We start from the raw sequence: 20,788 nt of genomic DNA on the forward strand, positions 1-20,788 counted from the left end.
TGTGTAGGAGACAGAATACCCCTGGTCGGGGTTCCAGGGGTGTGTCTGTGCGGATTTGTCCTTGTGTGGAGTTTCTTGACCAAATCGTGTAGTTTCTTTTGGTAACCCTCAGTGGGATCAGAGAAATGAACTTCCCTCAATGTACATCAGACAGAGGGGAAGTGTGCATTGAATTCCAGAAAAACTGGAAGCATTAAAATACATTGCTTAAACTGAGTTTTCTTGAATCAGACAGGATGACCTGGAACGAAGCTGATGCTGGACTGGGAATTTAACTGCATCATGGCACTGAAACTACATTAAATTACCTAAATATAAGTACAAGTACAAACAAGAGATTTTTCCCCATCTCTTCATCATAGCACAGCTATGATGCAATAAAAATAAATATAGTAATAAGATTTCCTGGGCTCAATTTATACATTTGCAAGGAAGTAATACAGGACCTGGCAATACTTTTGTAAATTTTCTCACAGCACTTGCTAGCGCTTTGGAGTGCACTGCAAATGAACGTAACCACTGCCAGTTGGGGATTTAATTGAAGTGACCTGTGCTCTCACACAGAAGAGACTATAAGCCTCCTGCTGCTATAAGAGAAATGACTGAGTTTTGAGCCTTTCCTTTTACAACATCATTGTTTCACTGCTACGTCCAGTCAAAGGAGAGGCGCCCAGGGACTGTTCAGCCAGAAAATGAACTCCTTACAAACCCAGAAATGAAGCAGCAGCAGCAATACAGATCTGAAACACTTAGAAGAGGGAGCGGCAGGGAAAGGGCAACAAAATACAACATGCATACTTAGTGCTTAGAACACCCTTCCATGCCTAGGGTTTACCTTTTCATGTATAAGATTTATTAAGGGTTTTACAGTATCCTAGACCCATACTTTATTTAAAAACATGGGAAAAACCTGAGATCAGTCAGAAGTTTTTCCATTATTAATTTAATTAGCAAAAAAAACTGAGGTGGGAGAAGAGAACTGAAAGACACTTGGGGCGCCTCATGCCATAATAAGAAAAGGAGTACTTGTGGCACCTTAGAGACTAACCAATTTATTTGAGCATGAGCTTTCGTGAGCTACAGCTCACTTCATCGGATGCATGCCGTGGAAACTGCAGCAGACTGAGCTGTAGCTCACGAAAGCTCATGCTCAAATAAATTGGTTAGTCTCTAAGGTGCCACAAGTACTCCTTTTCTTTTTGCGAATACAGACTAACACGGCTGTTACTCTGAAACCTGTCATGCCATAATAGGAATAAGCTTTGGTATGATGTCTGACAGGAAGGCCTTAGGGGCTCCCTGTGGCACCACCAGGAGGCAGCCTATATTTGAAGAGATTAGCAATTCTGAGACAAGGGGTGAATGGCAACAGAGGACTCTCTATATAGACAGCACTGCCGGAAGCGGGGTTGGAGAGCAGGATCACCCCTCCATCTCCAAAGGGGTGCACCAACGGCAGGACTGACACCAGTGACTCCCTTCCCCTAAATAAATACTTAGCAGGGATGGCACAGGCACCCACATCTTCCTGCTTCACCAGCTGAAGATTGGCTGAGGGGAAGAAACATTCCCCCCACAACGATTTGCCCCTTCTGTGTGGACCACTCAGAACAAATATCTCCCAAAAAGTTACAGATGACAGGGGAAGGAGGGAGTTCTCAGACAAGTCAGCCACATGAGCATTTGATAGCGGGCTCTACTGATGTGGGGTTACTGATTTCTCTCTTCTCTGCTCTGGCAGCAGCACCTTGATCTATCATGGGAAAGGAAAACAGCTGTGCGTCCAGTCGCCGCACTGAACCAAGGATTACCCAATTTCCGAAAAGGTGAGGTAGCTAGACACTACTCTGGTTTTCTCTACCCTCTTGTTACAGATCAAAGAACTGACAGAGAAGGGAGAAGTCAATGCCTTAGCAGGAGTGAGCAGAAATGGCTGAGTATTGGATCCTGCCTCTTTGCTGGCTACACAGGGCTCCCTTCCGCTCTACAGTTAAAAAGCATCTAAAACATAAGGCTTACTGACAATATACCAAGGATGTAAAATACACAATTGGTGCTCATTTTCAATAGAATAGCCTTTCCTGTCTGTTTTTAAAATAAATAACGATAATACAGAACTCTTACATAGCACTTTGTCCATCATTCTCCAAGCACTTTACATGCGAGAAACACATTGTTACCCCCACTCTACAGATGGGGCACTGGAGCACAGAGAGATGAAGTGACTTGTCCAAGGTCACCACAAGGAGAAGAGCAGAGCCAGGCTCTTCTGAGTCCCAGTCCAGTGCCCTACCCACTGAGCCATAATCCTGTGTAAATCACAATTTCACAGGTTTAACGGAAATTGAGAGATTAGCCCAATCCCACCATTTTTCCAACAGTAGGGAAAAACTGCAGCAGTTTGGGGTGCGGGAGAGAATTGGCAGCCATACATATCTCATGAAATTCAAACATACCCATGATGCTGCCAGGATTTAAAACAAACAAACAAAACCCCTGTGGTTTATACAGGGTCTTAACCATGTTTAGCAACTAGCAACTGTGCTTCTTTCAAGAACTTAAAGATGCTAAACTGAACAATGGGTGAATCTAATTGTTCTGTAGACATATTTTTTCAACAAATTTTCAAATATAGCAGTGGCAAGTGTCCTGATTAAACCAATAAAATCTTTATTGCAGACAGATTCAAATATTCTGACAGACTATTTCTTATCTTTTCAAGGGGAAGCCATCTTTCTCCAAAATGCTGTAGTTTTGACTGCTCAGGAAATTCAGAAAAAAGTTGTTCCTTACACAATAAGAGTTGGGAGTTCATTTATGCTACCTCTTTGCTAGTGGAATGAAGAGAGAATTCCTAAGTGAAAGTTTTTTCAGGAACTGGTCTGTGTAACACACTTCTCCAGTTCTTCCCTAGAGGCTATAACTCACTGCAGAGTTAATTTAACTTATCTACACTGGAGTTAGCCTAGCCTGAGTGAGGCTACGTCTACACTGCAAGCGCTACAGCGGCACAGCTGCAGCTACACTGCCGTAGTATAGACACACACTACAGCAACAGAAGAGGTTTTTCTGTTGCCGGAGTAAATCTACCTCTCGGAGAGGCAATAGCTAAGTAGGTGGAAGAATGCTTCCATTGACCCAGCTGTATCTACCCTAGGGGTTAGGTTGACCTAATTACATTGCACAAGGCATGACATTTTTCACAGCCCTGAGCCATGCAGCTAGGTCGACCTAAATTTTAAGTACAGACCTAACCTGAGAGAGGCCACATGGCGAAACAATGTTTGAGCAGTACGGAGTGACTGGATTACTGCACTGAATGACAATTAGTATCACAGAGCTGTAACTTATTCCCTTGATGGGCCAGCCAACTTGAGTAAAATAAACCACCATAGTTGGGTTAAGGGTATGTGTGCGAGGATGGGACTTGAGTTGGAAGCAACACCAAGTAACAACTCGAGTTAACTCTGCAGTGAAGGCAAGACCTGCGTCTCAGTCTGATCCTTTCCCCTTGAACGTTGTATGGGTCTCTAATACCTTGGCTGTGCATCTTTCTGATTTCCCTATGCAGCATTCCACAGAGAAGAATTCTTTCTAAGAGGCACTGTAGAATGGATTTATATTTTTCTTTTTTCTCTCTCCTTCCAATTTCTCTCTCCCAACTATGGTCTCCCTCCTTCTCCACAATAAAAACCTCTGGGTTATTGAAATAGTAAAGAATTATTGGTCCTCTTAGCCAACTCCCCATTCTGCCTCCACTCCCAATATCACAATAAAATAATTTTTAAAAAAAAGATATCTTGCCAAAGAAGCAAGGATTCAAACAGGCTGGCAGCCAAGATGGATAAAGATCAATAATTTTTTTAAAATTTAAATTAAATATGGGTTTGTTTTTTTAAATAAATATATTTAAAATTAAATTTAAAATTATTGGAACCCACGCTAAGTCTTAAACCTATTCAACCTATTTGAATTAAATAGAAAAAATAATATTAAGCAGTACATGGTTGCTGCCAAGTTTTAAATAAAGTTAAACTGTTGAACTGATGGAAAGCACTGACTAGGCACCTGGAACCAGTTTGCTGAAGTGCTAAACCAGCTTTTGACAGCAGTAACCTCTTCTGGAAGTGAAAAGAGGATATTTTCTTCATTTCAGTTTGTTCAACACATTCAGTTCAACAACTAGTTCATTCAAAGTTAAAAAAACAATTGGGAGTTGAAAAAGAAGAAAAGCTTGTTTTCCTCTTCCAATCTATGAAAAAAGATGGTGTGAAAAGATGAGATCTACTAGTTCTAAAATCTTGAAGGACCTAGTGACCAGAAACAATCAGTTCAATTCTTTAACTACTAAACTATGTTTAATAAATCAGTTGGGTCCCGATTTTAAAAAGTATGTAGGTGTTGCTTAACTGATTTAGGAGCCTAAATCATAGTGTCTTAATCCCTTTTAAAAGTAAGATGTAGGTTTCTAAATTGATTAGGAGTTGCAGTGCTGAGCACAGCAAAGCCTAAATACCTTTAAAAATCTGGGCCTTAGTTTTAAATACACAACATATTCTGATAAACTTCCCTCTCCCCAATGTATCCAGCAAGGTAGTTTTATTTAATAAAAAAATTAAAATGCTGTTTTTTGCATATTTTTAATTGAATTTGTCAACGTACAGCCACCACAATCATTACTGCGGTTTTTCAGGTCCATGCTAGCCCCTTCTGTCAGCGGTACACGTCCTCACCAGGAACTCTTCCACCGAATGAAGTGGGGCATTATGCGGCACTGACAGCTGGAGCCAAGAGTCTCACAGCCTGAGCTGACAGCCTCACGTGGGGCACACAGCTGGAGTCCCCTTCTCCCAAGGCTGACAGCCCAGAACACTGCTGTTACCTCCCTGTGAGGGATGGGGGGAGGAGGCAGCTTCCTGGTTAGGGATTGGTTGGGAAAAGGAGAACCTGTGTTTGGCAGCCTCCAGGTGAGGGATTGGAGTGGAGAAGGCGAGCCTGAGCTTGGCAGCCTCCCAGTTAGGGATGGGGGGGACGGGAGAGGAGAGACAGAGCTTGGCAGCTGCCAGTGAGGAATTTGGGGGGAGGGGGAGGAAGACTGGAAGGAAGCCTGAGCCCAGCAGCCTTCTGGTGAGGGACTGAGGAGAGGAGAAGAGCCTGAGCCCTGTGATGGCAGATCTGTGGGCTGTCAGCCCTGCATGGCTGACAACCAACAGGCAATGTTAGTAACACAGACACTGCATTGCCCTAATTACATCAACCTAATAACTCCTCCTCCACAAGAGGCACAGCACTTAGATCAATTTAGCAGGCAATTTACATTGGCAGGAGCACCACTATAGTGTAGACATTCACAGTTACCTTACATCGACCAAACTCTGTAGTGTAGACCAGGCATAAGTTTAAGCTATAAAACTGCTTAAATAAATGTGTATAGATACAATGTACCCTCCTGGTAAGCAAAAGGAAGCGCCAAATTTAGTGTAGCACCAAATTTAGTGTAAAGGCTATGTTCAGCTGCAAACAAGATGTTTTATTGGTGATCAACTAATGAAAATCAACCTTTAAGAAAACTGAATACAAATAAAAAAAGAAAATTAAAATCCCTGATTTAAATCATGATTTAAATAAGTGGTTTAAATTGCTTGGATTTAAATCAATCCATTCTGCTGGCAGCTCTTCTCATGAGAGTTCTTTCATAAAGACTAATCAGAGTTCATCTCCTACTCCCTACCCTTCTGTAATATGTACGGAATGGGAAAACAGGTGGTACTCCAGGTCATACTTCTGGAATTAAGCATTTTCTGCTTATTATCCCACTGTACAAGGTACTGAACTGTTCTTTAGAATCAAGAAAATTTTAAACTGCCCATCGTACATTATCACAGTCTGAAATGTATCCTGTTTACTATGTCTTCCACACATTTGGTACGTCTAGAATTGTTTTTCAATAATTCAGTGTCATCTTGCACATATAATGTATTCTCCAAGTACTTAAATACATGGAATGAGATTTCTGAAGTTCTAAGTTTTGGGGGTTTTTTTTGGGCAATAGTTACATATGTTTTAAAGTATATGTTGAAAAAATCATTACGCTTCATCCTCTGCCCATCCTTACCCTTGGCCTCTCCAGCAGGCTGCCAATCACCCCAATTGTGGCAAACCATGTAGTCATTTTAGAAAGTGGACCAATATTTATAAGGCTCTAGGGCAAAGAAACTTTTAGTTTCATTCATTTACCCAAGTCAGGTCTCTAAGTGAAAAGCTGGTTATAAGCAGAGAGAATTGCTAAGAGCTCTCCATTGATTATGAGTTTTGTGACAGATCATTTTTACAAACAGCAGTTTGGAGGTCCCAGAGCGCAGCCAAGATCTTATTATGGTAGAATCCACGTAATCTTTGACAATTATGTAACATATTGTTTGTGACATGAAGGTAAAACAGGTAGTCCAAAGACTAAGATCAGTCTATGTAGAAAGTAACCATTCTCCCCAACAAATAAACCTATTATTATTAGAACTTTAAAAATCACAATATTGCATCATAAAGAATCTTTATATCTAGTACATATAACTTGTGTTCTCAAGTATAAAAGGGAATCTCCAGACACACCAACACCCACAGAACATTCCCAGTGCAAAGAGCCCAATCCTGTTTCTGGCCAGTTTCAAGGCGAAAGCTCCTATGGTTCTAACCTCAGAGGCCTTGCTTTCACTTAAGATTTTCCTCTATTACACTACTAGCAATGGTAGCAAAGGTAAAAGGAGCAGAAATACAAATAGAGCCCTACCAAATTCATGGCCATGAAAAATGTGTCATGGACTGTGAAATCTAATCTCCTCCTGTGAAATCTGGTCTTTTGTGTGCTTTTATCCTATACTATATAGAATTCATGGGGCAGATCAGCGTTTCTCAAACTCGAGGTCCTGACCCAAAAGGGATTTGCAGGGTGGTTGCAAGGTCATTTTAGGTATTGCCACCCTTACTTATGCACTGCCTTCAGAGCTGGGCAGCCAGAGTGGTGGGCTGCTGACTGAGGGCCCAGCTCTGCCTTCAGAGATGGGATCCAGGCCAGCCGCCGCTCTCCAGCTGCCCAGCTCTCAAGGTAGCACCGTCACCAGCAACAGCACAAAAATAAGGGTAGCAGTACTGCAATCCCCCCCCAAACTCCTTATTGGGTCAGGACCCTTACAATTACAACACTGTGAAATTTTAGATTTAAATAGCTGAAATCATTAAATTTATTAATTTTAAAATCCCACGACTGTGAAACTGACCAAAATGGACCCTGAATTTGGCAGGGCCCTAAATATAAACAAGCTGCTGATGTTTTAACCCCTGTAATAGACAGACCTGGTTGGGCAAGATTAAACAACACAGCATTTGATAGCCAGGCTATACTTATACTCCTATCATCATTACCACCTGTGGTGCTGTACTGGTGGTAATCTAACTTTGGGAAACTAATCAAAATGTTTGTAATGAGAAAATCCTTTCTACAAGAGATCCTCTGCTAAGGGATTTTTTTTTGGGGGGGGGGGGGATGGGGGGCGGGGAGAAAGAGAGAGAAGGAAGGTAAATAAGAATCATGAATGACCCAAACTGCCCACAGGTGGATTAAAATCTTTTACTACTCCACCCCATTTAGGGCCAACAAGATTTGTTATATAAGTGGAGCCAGCTCCTGCTACTTCTTCCTCCTCCAGCTTCTGTCTATTTTACTACACTGAGATTTGTCAGAAGCATGTCATGGTTAACAAATGATGATTCAGAAGCCTACAAAGTAAGACCAACTTATAGCAGGCAACAAACAAGGTAGGTTTTGGGTACAAGAACTCCAGATTTGTTTGACCCTATGAACATCCTACAAAAGTGGCTTTGCAACCTCGTATTAGACTGGAACGTAATGTAAAATTGAGTCAAGTTGATGAAGCTTTAAGTTCCTGTAAACAGAGATACAGATATTGGGTGGAAACATAATATGTAAAACACAGGAAGGACCCAGTTAGGCATAACTCTCAGATTGGCCTTTTCAGGGAACTAACAAGTTTGGAGAGCTTGACAATGAAAAATCACTTGTTTACTCCAAATGAAATGAGATGGCTTCATTTTAAAATGTTAGTATGAGTCAATGACTGCCAAACGCAGAATGACCTATTTAACATTCTCCTTATCTGAGTTAAGACACTGTAGCCCTTATAGAAAAATGCACTGCAATATAGCTTAGTACAGCCACTATTAACTAGTTCCATAACTGCATTAAAATGAATAGCAGTCACAGTATACTGAAAAAATGGGTCATTATGCAGTCCAAACATGAACTGAACCCATGTCTTGTTAAACTAGTACAGGGGTCTCCAACACGTGGCCCGCAGAGTTATATGATGCGGCCCACCAAGCTCCCCACACCCCCGAGTTATTTCCTGTAGCCACCAAGCTCGCCTCACCCACCGCGTCCCTGCTCCTCTGCCAGGTACTTAGCGCTTTCCAGGGTGAGGAGTGGGGAGTCATGCGCTCAGGGGAGGAGGCGGAGTTGGAATGGGGGTGGGGAAGGGGTAGGGCCTCATGGAAGGGGTGGAGTGGGGGCAGACCACGGGCAGTGGGGGGAGGAGGGCGGGTGGTAGCAGTGATGTACTAGTCCTCATGTGGCTGTCATTTTAATTTGAGTTTGAGATCCCTGAACTAGTAGCAGTATGCAGCACAGTGTGATATTGTGAATGTTTGATAGTGACAGCAAAGACTAACTTTCATCAAAATTCAATATTACATAAGAGAAATGCAACCACATTTTTTTACTCTAATATAACGAACATGTGAACTGACAATACTCCATCTCCCACAAATCTAAAAGAAACTCACAAGATGAGTATACTTATTGTTTGTTGGGCTTCAGAACAGACATTGTACAACTTCTGTATTCTTACCAATCAGCGTCAGGTAACCACATTATAAAGGAATACTCAGACTCACTGGAGTCACATTATTATAGGGTGACGGTATAAGCTTAATTCTATATCTACATGATGTTGTTCCATGTTCACCTACCAGCAGGGTAGAAGTAAACTGATTAAAAAATCCTAAACTGGGATAAAGACCCAGCAGTTGGCTTTTTTGGCCACTCCTTCATAAGAGATACTAAAGTGTCCGTCTAAACTAATTTGAGTCACACAGTGAAGAACAAATGCTCTATTTTTGTCTTAAATATCTGAATTATCTCTCAATCTTTCTGTAGGTTGAGTATGGGTTATGTGAAGAGATGTGGTTTTCTTTTTCTTTTGGGGGGGGGGGGGGGGGGAGAGGAGAGAATAGAGACAGAGAGAGTGAGTTGCGTGAGGCTGTTTCTCCTGAACATAAGCTACACATTGAGTTACAGTAAAAGTTAAGGACGAACATTATTGTTTTTAGGGAACTATTAGAACACAGCTTTATATTTTTCAGTGAATTTACTCCTTGAGCCAAACTGTAGCACCATCTCATACAACTAGAATATTTTTTTCTATAATGCCTATAGAAAAATTGGAATTGTGTGGGTCTCTGTGGGCTACAAGCTGAGAAATGAGAGTGAAAAGGAGCAAGCCTTACCGTTAAAAACTTATTCCAACAGTACTGACTGAACTGTTCATATGAAGTGAAGTCAAGTGGATGAACAGAGGTTTAAACAAGTCAGTTCAGTAAGGTAACCACCAAATTAGAACTCAGGAGGAGTTAAAGGACACAAGTGGGAGCCAAAGGTTAAGCAGTTTAGTTTGTATGAGTGCACATGGTAGTGGTGGCTTCTCCATTAACATTATGCATTTCTAAAGTGTGTGTGTAAGAAGGGAGGAGCGATGACCAGTGATTACTGCATTCCTAAAGCACACCTCACCACAAAATCTGGGCACTGTTTATTCTTTAAACACACAGGTTGTAGTGGGGGCAAGAGTTGATATAATCAGGAGTATAGCTGTGCTCTCCTGAGAGCACTAAGCTGACATGGATGGAAAAAACTAATAATGGGAAGTCTTAGAGATTTAAGGAGAAGTCTGGCAGCAGTACATGTAAGGACCAATGAGCTATGAAATTACAGAAGATTCTAGATGCTAAACAGATGTTTAAGAAAGCTTATACAAAGCATTCTCTGCACTGGAGATTTTTTCCCAGTTCACCTTTGTTGCCAACACCAGTGCTTGCTATGTTGGGAGCCCTAGTGAAAGTGCCCATACGCCATCACCACAACTCTTAGCATCATGCTGATTAGACCTATTCATGCTGATTATTTACTCTGGAGTTTACAACACCAGTGGCAGCCAGCAGCTAGCATAGACTTGGGTTCCCAACACACGTGAACTGGTCTTAGCCGTAGAATTTTTGGCCTAAGTTATCTTAGTGTGACATGCTTCCAATTCTACTCACAGGATATGCATGGATGAGAAGATATTGCTGAGAAAGGGTTTCAGTTTGAAATACTGGGGAATCTTTTTCAGGAAATGGACCTCTGCAACCAAGAGTGGGAAAATTCACTAAAATTTTAAGTGTAAAGGCAGCCTCAGAACTGCATCATATAAAGACAGAAAGAGCAACACAAAAAGATAACAGAGCAAAAGAGGCAGGCTGAAACAAATGTTCATGCTTTATGCTCACTTGTATAAAGGCAAAAAGTACAAGAATTTGTGAATGGAGAGAAGTACACCTAACCTGTGTGGAGTGAGCGTTAACAGAACAGCAATACTTGCATATAAAACTATAGGTGAAGGACATGAAGTCTTCAGATGGGTGCTCTAAATAAGGGATTTCACAGAAACAATTTCTAGGCAGAGGATTATTATGGAGAATTTTTATGGATTCCAAAAGAGTGGTGGTCTCCAAGGCATGACAGCAATGAGGAACAGTGAGATATCAAATATCAGAGGGGTAGCCGTATTAGTCTGTATCCACAAGAAAGAGGAGTCCAGTGGCAAAAACTTATACCCAAATAAATCTGTTAGTCTTTAAGGTGCCACCGGACTCCAGGGAGATATCAGAGAAACTGCAACTAGGGCAGTAATTGGTAACTACACAACCATAAATTAGTTGGGGATCACACCCGGAACATGGCCTGCTGATACCATAAACCAGTGGTTTTCAAACTTTTTTCTGCTGACTCAGCTGAAGAAAATTGTTGATGCCTGTGACCCAACGGAACTGGTGATAAGGATTTTGGGGTGTGGAAGGGGCTCAGAGCTGGGGCACAGGGGTGAGGGCTGCAGGGTGGAGCTGGGAATGAGGGGTTCAGGGTGTGGGAGGGGGCGCTGGGCAGGAGGGGGTCAGGGCTCTGGGCTGGGGGTGCAGGCTCTGGGGTGGGGCTGGTGATGACGGGTTTGGAGTACAGGAAGGGGCTCTGGGTTTGCGGGGGGCTCAAGGCTGAGACAGGGTTTGGGGTATGGGCTAACCTTGGGCAGCTCCCAGTCAGCGGTGCAGCGGCATGTTAAGGCAGGCTTCCTGCCTGTCCTGGCACCACAGACTGCACGGCACCCTAGAAGCAGCGAGCAGCAGGTCCGGCTCCTAGGTAGAGGCGCGTAAGCAGCTCCAAGCAGCTCTTGCCCACAGGCACCACCTCGGCCCCTACCTCCCATTGGCTGGAGCCGGTGCTTGGGCAGCGCAGGGAGCCCTATGGCCCCATGCCTAGGAGCCGGACCTGCTGCTGGCCGTTTCCAGGGTGCAGCATGCTGTCAGAACAGGTAGGGACTAGCCTGCCTTAGCTGGGCAGCACCACCGATGGGACCTCTAACAGCCTGGTCGGCAGTGCTGACCAGAGCTGCCGTGACCCAGTGCCTTACATTCTGTAACCCACTACTAGGTCGTGACCTGAGTTTGAAAAACCACTGCCAAAAACTAGTTACTCCTGAGGGAATTCTGAGCCAAAAAATAAAAACTCTGCACCAAAAAAAATCAAAAGTTTTGCACACTACTTTAAAATTCTACAAATTTTATTTGTCAAATACATGTGGCGGCTCCAACATGGCATTGGGGAGCACAGGCCACTGGCTGCACCGAGGTGGGAGATCACTGTGCCATTCCCCCAGGGACACGGACTCAGCGGTGAGGCTGCACCCAACACAAGGATTGGGCCTGCCCCAGAAACACTCCAGGGGCTTGCCCCTCTGTGCCCAGTGCACCAGGTGTGGGCAGGCCGGATTCAAGTGTCGAGGGGCTTAGTGTGGGGGAATCCAGGTGTGGGTTGAGAGGGTTCTGCGTGGGGCAATCTGGGTGCAGGCAGCTCAGTGGGGGATCCATCTGTGTGTGTGTGGGGGGGAGAATCAGGATGCACAGGGGCTTGTTGGGGGCAGTTCTGGGTGCAATGGTAATGGGGACTGTGGGGGGAGGGGTCCAGGTGAAGGTGGTTGAGGCTCAGCAGGGAGGTCTGGGGGATAGAGCTCAGCAGGTGGGTCTGGGAGCACAGTGGGGGGTCCAGATGCTGGGGGAGTGGGACTCAGTGTGATAGGGATCCAGGTGTAGCTGGCTGGGACTCAGTGGGGTGGGGATCTGGGTGTGGGTGGCTTGTTGGGGGAGTGGGGCACATTGGAGGGGGTTCGGAGTGCAGGGAGAGTGGGGCTCAGTGGGAGGGTCTGAGGGGGTATGGATGCACAGGGGTTGGGCAGATGAGGGAGCAGCTCCCTGTACAGGGATCCCTCCCCCTGCAGCTGAGGAGTGATGGGGGGGCGGGGGGGGAGAGTAACAGCAGTTTGCAGAGTTTCCTGCAGCTGGGGGAGAAATCTGGGGGTGTGTCTTACACAGCCCTGGATGCTGTGCAGGGGAAGAGGAAGTCCCATCCTCCCCAGCCCAACTGGGATTAGCTGCTAAGTCCAGCACAGGGTAGGAGCCACCAGCCAGGTCTTCCCCAGTCCTGCTTCCTGCCCCACAGTGATTTACCTCTCTGCTGGCTGCCCTGGGCACCCGATACACATGCTGGGGAGCGTTGCATGACTGCTCTTGTGGCTTCCCTGTCAAAGTCACTTTTCTGTGGGGGGAACATAAATTCTGCATATGCACAGTACTGCAGAATTCCCCCAGAAGTAACCAGTGGCTCTCAAACTTTACTGCTGGTAACCCCTTTTATATAGCAAGCCTCTGAGTGCAAACTCCCCCCCCCACACACTTATAAATTAAGAACTGTTTTATATATTTAACACCATTATAAATGCTGGATGCAAAGCATGGTTTGGGATGCAGGCTGACAGCTCACAACCCCCCCATGTAATAACCTCATGACCCCCAGTTTGAGAACCCTTGCCATAAACAATTTCTTCTTTGAACAGCTCGTTCTGGAGGAGACCCCTCACTTAGTCTTGAGCTACCCTCAAACAAAAGTCGCATGAGAACCTGTAGAACTACTTCAGAAATATTCATTTGAAGTCTGGTCATATGATTCTGCTGAAAGGTTTCAGCTGAGTTTGGGCCCTTTGATACTTGCCTTTTAAATTAATCTTTGACTTTTCTCAAACATTCATGTTAAATAAGCGTCAACACAAATTCTGAACAATCTGGCTTAAAAGTAATTTTCCTTCACTGTTCAATTTTTATTCTTGGAATATAATTTTGCTAGTTCTCTAGTCACCAAGACTTACAGTTCAATACAAAAAAAAATCTGATTTTAAACATCAGAAAGCAGCACAAATGGACAAGGCCTATTATTTTGTCTATTTCATCTTTATAGATGCTTTGTTGCTTTCCCATTATTCTCCTCTAACTGCCATCTTTAATTTTCACAACAAGTTTTTCTTAACGTACCCCATACCTTCTTATTTCAGTACTAAGACTAGACCTGGACATGCCTGGGTGAACTCCTGTACTTTCACATTGTGCAACTGATTTCCCAGTGGCTCTGAACATGCCTTTAACTGCAGGAGCAGGACCACAGAACTGTCGGAAGGAGTAAGCTGTGTATATATAAGACAACTGGTAAGTACAAGCATCAGGGGGTTTTAAATAGTCTGTAATTAATAGAGCTAGGTAGCCATATGAGAGCTCAAGCCCTGTCATGCATTAAACTAGCTAAAAAACATGAACTCTCACCAGTGAGTTATCAGTTGTGAAAGAGGTCAATAGCAGGATACCTAAGAATCACTATTAGACCTTCAATATGTCAAACTGACAAGGGGGAATGAATAACTATATAGCAAAATTGAAAACTAAAGTGATTAAACCTAGTCAAAGTAATGACACACTAAACCTGCTCCAGAAGGACACAAGTAAGTAATTAACCACCAACAGATTCAATTTAATGCAGAGAACTGCAAGGAAAAACTTCCCTGACTGGTACACATTACTAAGTTCTAAACTGGCTCTGGATAAACATTTAGGTTTCATTGTGGACAGCTCACAGAAGCAGGCAAAACACAATATTAAGGGGTATTAAAATTAACAGTAAATTCAATAAATTTACAAAAAATGTGAAACTGTCATGTGGTGTAAGTGTCAGCCTTAGTCTCCTTTGGAAAAGGGCCCACCAGTACTAGGCTGCAAGGGGGAAATTAATGAGAGGCATCTGGTGAAGGGCTTGCAGAAGAGGTCATGCTCAAGAATTGGAGTGAAAAAGAGTAAAGCCCCCAGGTTCGTTAACGGGATAGCTCGTTGCAAGACGGGGTGTTTTGCCATGTCCTAACCCTGTCTTCTCGTGGCGGGCTGAGGGCAATATTGCGCTACAGCCATGGCAGAAAAGGGGGGCAATCGTGCTCTTTCTGGGAGCCCCGTAGCCCAGGCTGGTCCTGTCCACGCAGCCCCGACCCGCTAGCGCAGAGCGCACCGCGCTAGGCAGGGGCCAGTGGCCGCCGCGGGAAGGGCGTGCTATAAAGCAGAGGGAGAAAGGGGCGGCCGGCTCCCTGGCCACAGCCCGGCACCAACCTATGGAGGCGAGGCGGCTGCTCCAGGAGGCTGGCGGGCCGCCGCGGCCGGCGGGGGCAGGGCCGGGCCGGCGGGGGCGCTGGCCAGGCGCGATCGGGCGCCCCCAGCCGGGCCCGCGCCCAGTGCTGCATGGCGCTGCTCAGCCTGCCTTGCAGAGGGAGCTCGAGTCCCGCTCTGCGCCTCGCCGCGCCTCTCACGCCGCAGCGCACACGGCGGCGGCCGGCAGGAGCGGGGCACGCAGCCGCCGCCGCGCCAGGCAGGACTCGGCCGGAGCCGCTTCGCGGGCCCGGACGCGGGGAGCGGCGAGCCCGCAACAGGCCGAGCCCCAGGACAAGGCGGCGGCGCTAACGCAGGTTCGGCGGGAAGGGCCCCGGGGAGGGGGCGAACCGGCCGCCCTCCGGCAGCGCGGGCCGGGGCCGGGGCGGGCTGAGGGGAGCGGGCCGCGGGCCCGGGGGTGATTAGCGCCAGCGGCTCCGCGGAGGAAACAAAGGAAGGAAAATGGAGTCCGGGCCAGGCGGGGACGGGGCGCTCGACGGGACGGGCCGGGCCCGGCCGGCCCAGCGCCGCGCTGTGGGGAATGGCGGCGGTCGCAGGCAGGCGCCGGCCGCGCTGGGGACGATAGAGGGAGACAAAGCCCCCTGCTTCCCCGGCGGCGGCCGCTGCGGGGCCCCAGCCAAACCGGAGCCCCATCGTGACACCTAGAGGCCGGAGAAAGCGACTGCAAACCCCCCGCCACCGCTTACCTGCGCCTGGCCCCGCCAGGCCCGCGCCCGCCGCCGGGCCCCGCCGCCGCCCCGCGCTGCCCCGGCCCCGCGGAGCCGCCGCGCCCCGCACGCCCCGCCGCGGCCGCCGCTCGCGCTCAGCCCCAGCTCGCGGTTTAATCGCTCCACAGTCGCTTCGGACACAAAATGGCGGCGGCCGAATGCGGTGCGCCTGCGCGGGCCCGGCTGCCGCGGCCGCCGGAGCTGAGCGAGAGGAGGGGGAGCGGTGAGTGGGCGCGCGGGGCACCCTGGGAGGGGGCCCTGCGCGCCAACTTCAAACGGTGCCGTGGCCGTAACGTCACTGACTGACTCGCACGCCCGACGCAGGGGCGTAACGTGCTGCGTCATGCGGGCGCCCTGGCGGAGCCGGGCGGGCGGTTGGAGGGACGGTCGCGTCGCCGGAGGGTGGGACGCCGCGCGCCTGGGGGCGTGATCCAGGTGGGCGCCGGGGCCCCACGTGACGCGCTGCCGGGCGCCCTGCGCCCTCCGCGCGGGACCGCGAGCTCGGCGCCCGGCCGCTCCCCGCAGCGGCTCCGGGCGGCCCAGAGCGGGGCCTGCGCCTGGGCGGGGCGAGCCGCTGCGGTGTCAGGCTTCGGCGGGAGGCTCCGGCGCGGGGCCCGGGCCGCTCCGGCGCGTGCTGCGGCCGCCCAACGCGCCGTCCAGCGAAGGGACCCGGGCGATAGCCCCCGCCAGGAGGGGAGGGGCGGCGCGGAAAGGGCGGGGGGGGTTCGGCTGCCTGGCGGCCGCAGCGCCCGGGGCCTGCCCCCAGCGCAATTCCCCTCGCCGGCGGGCTGCCGCGGGCTCTGTGAGCGGAGTGGGGAGCCGCTCTCCCCCGGCGGAGGCGGGTCGTCCCCCGGACCACCCCAGGGGGGACCACCCCAGGGGGGGCCAGCCGTTCGCCGTCCCCCGAGGGGTTCTGGGCTGCTCGAGCGTCCCTTCCCGTGAGGCGGGGCCCCGCCGGTCAGTGAGGAGGCATGCAGGCATGGTGTGACGTCCTTCTTACGTGTGCTTGATCTGCTCTGCTTTGGAGGTCTTAAATTCACAGCCGAGCTTGCTGCTAAGTTTCCAGACCACGTGTGTGGCTTTGACATTCAGTAGCGAATGGGCTGCAACGGAACTAGCGAGATCTGAACAAAGGTTCAGCAGATAAATGTGGGTCACTTACCTTCCTGGGAAGTTGTGAGGTTCTCAGTCTGTTTCTCTCCCCCCTTCACTTCTGCTCTCACAACATTTTCTGTACCTTTCTTCTGTCTCCAATTGCTCCAGTCCCACCTGTTTCTTGTGTCTTTCCCAACTGCCACCGATCTTTCTGTTTCCAGCGTTTCCTCTCTTTTCCAGGGGCATTGCCCCAAATCTCTTGCCAGCTGTCTAAACAAACAGGTGAGAGAAGAGAACCTCTGTGAGCCCACATCACAATATCAGACAAAATTGGCTTAAGATGGAGTTAAAGTCGAGAATAAAAATGTCAGTAATTTAAGGATAAACAGTAAGGCTGTCAAGCGATTAAAAATTAATCTAGATTAATTGCACAATTAAAAAAATTAATCACACTGTTAGAATAATAGAATACCATTTATTTAAATATTTTTGGGTGTTTTCTACATTTTCAAATATATTGATTTCGATTACAACACAAAATACAAAGTGTACAAGTGTTCTCTTTATATTTATTTTTCATTACAAATACTTGCACTGTAAAAAAACAAAAAAAGTATATTTCAATTCACCTAATACAAGTACTGTAGTGCAATCTCTTTACAATGAAAGTTGACCTTACAAATGTAGAATTATGTACAAAAAATAACTGTTTTATTTTTGAATGCAATGTAAAGCTTTAGAACCTACAAGTCCACTCTCTCCTACTTCAGCCGAACGCTCAGACAAACAACTTTGCAGGAGATAATTCGGCCAACATCTTGTTTACAGTGTCACCTGAAACTGACAGCAGGTGAGTTCACTTGGCACTGTTGTAGCCAGCATTGCAAGATATTTATGTGCCAGATGTGCTAAAGATTCATATGTCCCTTTATGCTTCAACCACCATTCCGGAGGACATGCGTACATGCTGATGATGGGTTCTGTTCAATAATGATCCAAAGCAGAGCGGACCAGCGCATGTTCATTTTCATCATCTGAGTCAGATGCCACCAGCAGAAGGTTGATTTTCTTTTTTGGTGGTTCAGGTTCTGTAGTTTCCACACTGGAGTGTTGCTCTTTTAAGACCTCTGAAAGCATGCTCCACACCTCGTCCCTCTCAGATTTTGGAAGGCACTTCAGATTCTTAAACCTTGGGTCGAGTGATGTATCTATCCGTAGAAATCTCACATTGGTACCTTCTTTGCATTTTGTTGAATCTGCTGTGAAGGTGTTCTTAAAATGAACGTGTGCTGGGTCATCATCCGAGACTGCTATAACATGAAACGTATGGTAGAATGCAGGTAAAACAGAACTGGAGACACACAGTTCTCCCCCAAGGACTTCAGTCACAAATTTAATTAACACATTATTTTTTTAATGAGCGTCGTCGACATGGAGGCATGTCCTCTGGAATGGTGGCCGAAGCATAAAGGGGATATGAATGTTTAGCATATCTGGCGCGTAAAATACCTTGCAATGCTGGCTATAAACATGCCATGCGAATGCCTGTTCTCATTTTCAGGTGTTCTTGTAAATAAACAGGCAGCAGTATCTCCCATCAATGTAAACAAGCTTGTTTGTCTTAGCGATTGGCTAAACAAGTAGGACTGAGTGGACTTTAGGCTCTAAAGTTTTACATTGTTTTGTTTTTGAGTGCAGTTATGTAACAAACAAACCTACAATTGTAAGTTACATTTTCATGATAAAGAGATTGCACTACAGAACTTGTATGAGGTGAATTGAAAAATACTATTTCTTTTTATCATTTTTACAGTGCAAATATTTGTAATAAAAAATAATATAAAGTGAGCACTGTACACTTTGTATTCTGTGTTGTAATAGAAATCAATGTATTTGAAAAATGTAGAAAAACTTCAAAATATTTAATAAATTTCAATTGGTATTCTATTTAACTGTGCAATTAATCGTGATTGATTTTTTTTTTAATCACAGTTCACTCACCTGATTAACTCAAAAAAATTAACTGTGATTAATCGACAGCCCTAATAAAAATACTTCAATGATAGCATAATTATCCACCAAAGAAGTGTTACAAACCTAGAAAATTCAGTAGTTAAAGTTCAGTGTTTAAAAAAATCAGTCATGCCTGCATGGTGTCATGTTTTAATGCTTTTTAGGGTTTGTGGCTGCAAATTAAACGGAATTTTTTAAAGACACTATTTTTTCATTCTTCCCCTTATGGTGTCACTGCAGGGCAGAATTAAGGTGGTTGGGCATCGTAGGCTTTAATTCAACCAGTTTAGCATATGGTAAAAATAGACATTGCCTGGTTGATGCTAGACTTCTTAGAACGGGGGTTCTCACACTGGGGGTCGGGACGCCTCAGGGGGCCACAGTGCTATTATATGGGGGGTCGTGAGCCGTCAGCCTCCACCCCAAACCCCGCTTTGCCTCCAGCATTTATAATGGTGTTAAATATGTAAAAAGGTGTTTTTAATTTATAAGTGGGGGTCACACGCGGAGGATTGCTTTGTGAAAGGGGTCACCAGTACAAAAGTTTGAGAACCACTGTCTTAGAACATGTGTGCATGCTAACATCACTTCTTTAAATCCCACTCTAGATAATGCTCATGGGTGAGGAGGGCATGGGGTTGTCCAGAAACGTGTACGTATGTAGGCAGATGGGGAGCAGATGTGTGTTTGCAGTATGGAGCACGTAGGGAGACTGGTATTACGTGAAGGGCATACATAGTTCTTGAGTCCCAATATCTCTGTGCTTTAAGGGTTTCTCAGGCCTAAACTCCCCCAGCAGTGCACTGCATAGTGGAACCAACACACCAGTGCCAGGAGGAACCCTTCAGACACTGATGCTGTAGCTAAGCATGTGACTATGGAATCTTTAATAAGCATTGATTGCTGAGGCCAAGTTGTCTACCAATGGTTACTCTTGACACGTGAGACCAAGAGCCCACTGACTCATAACCGATAGAATTGTAGCATGCAAAAATAGCTGTTGAAGGGCAACAACAATTGGATGAGTTACTCTGAAGTAGAATATATTCTCCAGCCTCTGCTGAAAGAGAGACTTTGTTATGGGGGATAATGGCAAAAAATGACCATTAATGCTAAAACAAAACAAACTTTCAAATATAGCCCAGGCATAAAATGTCAGTGAGTTTTAACTATTTGAGAAGTCTGAAGAGTCTAATGTTGTTAAGATCAGTTAGGAGAAAAGAAAGTTTTGGCACAGGGTTCTCTACCTTTCTTAAAGGACCTATTATAAGTTACAGATGAAAATTTTTTAAACTAAAACTCATTCAGTACTTGTAAGTCCTTTTAATTTTAAGGAGGACAGCGTCTCATATGTAGAGGGTGAATTTCTGCTTTAAGTTCAGAACTCAACTCAGTCATTAACTGAAGCTGTGACCAGTCCCATTTAATACATTAACCATTCAGCTGCCTTCCTTTGATCCTAGCAATCCCATGACAATCAGTTGCCACAGCTTCTCTCAGGTCTTTTATTTCATTTCAGGAATCTGATTGTTTGGGATTTAGAAGTTGTTCTGGTGTATGACATTTGAGCTCCTTAAACTCATCTCTTCCTGAATTTCTCCAGACATAAAATCAGTTCAGAATGGAAGTTTCTCAAGCCATATATGCATATGCTCCCTTCCAAGATCCTAACACTATTCCCATCATGAGTCACTGCACCTGCTGATGTACTTCAGTCTCACCTCAAGCATCCCCTGCTATTCCGGTCCTGTTCTTGTACCTCAGCAGCCGGTGCACCCAAAGCCTTGCCACAGCCCACTTTCTATACCACTTCTGGTCTTCCCACACATGTGCCAATGCCTCTCAGTCCTAACCTGCAACCCTTTGCTATTCCAGTCCTGGGTCTTTCCATGCCAGTCATGTTGAAGCATGCAAGCACTCCCTAGGGATGATGAAAAGAAATCAGATTTATTTCACCTACAATTTTAGTCCAGATTTGGGTCCATATCTCCAGGAAGTTAAAATCTAGTGCCTCAGCCCTGTACTAATAATCGTGCTGCTTGGCATGGTGTGTTCAAAAT

At 46.2% G+C, this 20,788-nt stretch overlaps 1 protein-coding gene across 1 annotated transcript in view; it reads right to left on the minus strand.

Annotated features, from left to right (window-relative positions):
• CTCF (CCCTC-binding factor) overlaps positions 1-15,662 on the minus strand; it is a 58,845-nt gene extending 43,183 nt beyond the window's left edge. The window contains exon 1 of the mRNA XM_084644610.1: positions 15,600-15,662. The gene's annotated coding sequence lies outside the window, so the exon portion shown is untranslated. The remainder of the gene's footprint in view (positions 1-15,599) is intronic.
• Positions 15,663-20,788: the final 5,126 nt, after the last annotated feature.

This window comes from Lepidochelys olivacea (assembly GCF_965140295.1).
Source record: "Lepidochelys olivacea isolate rLepOli2 genome assembly, chromosome: 12".
Classification (NCBI taxonomy): Eukaryota; Metazoa; Chordata; order Testudines; family Cheloniidae; genus Lepidochelys; species Lepidochelys olivacea.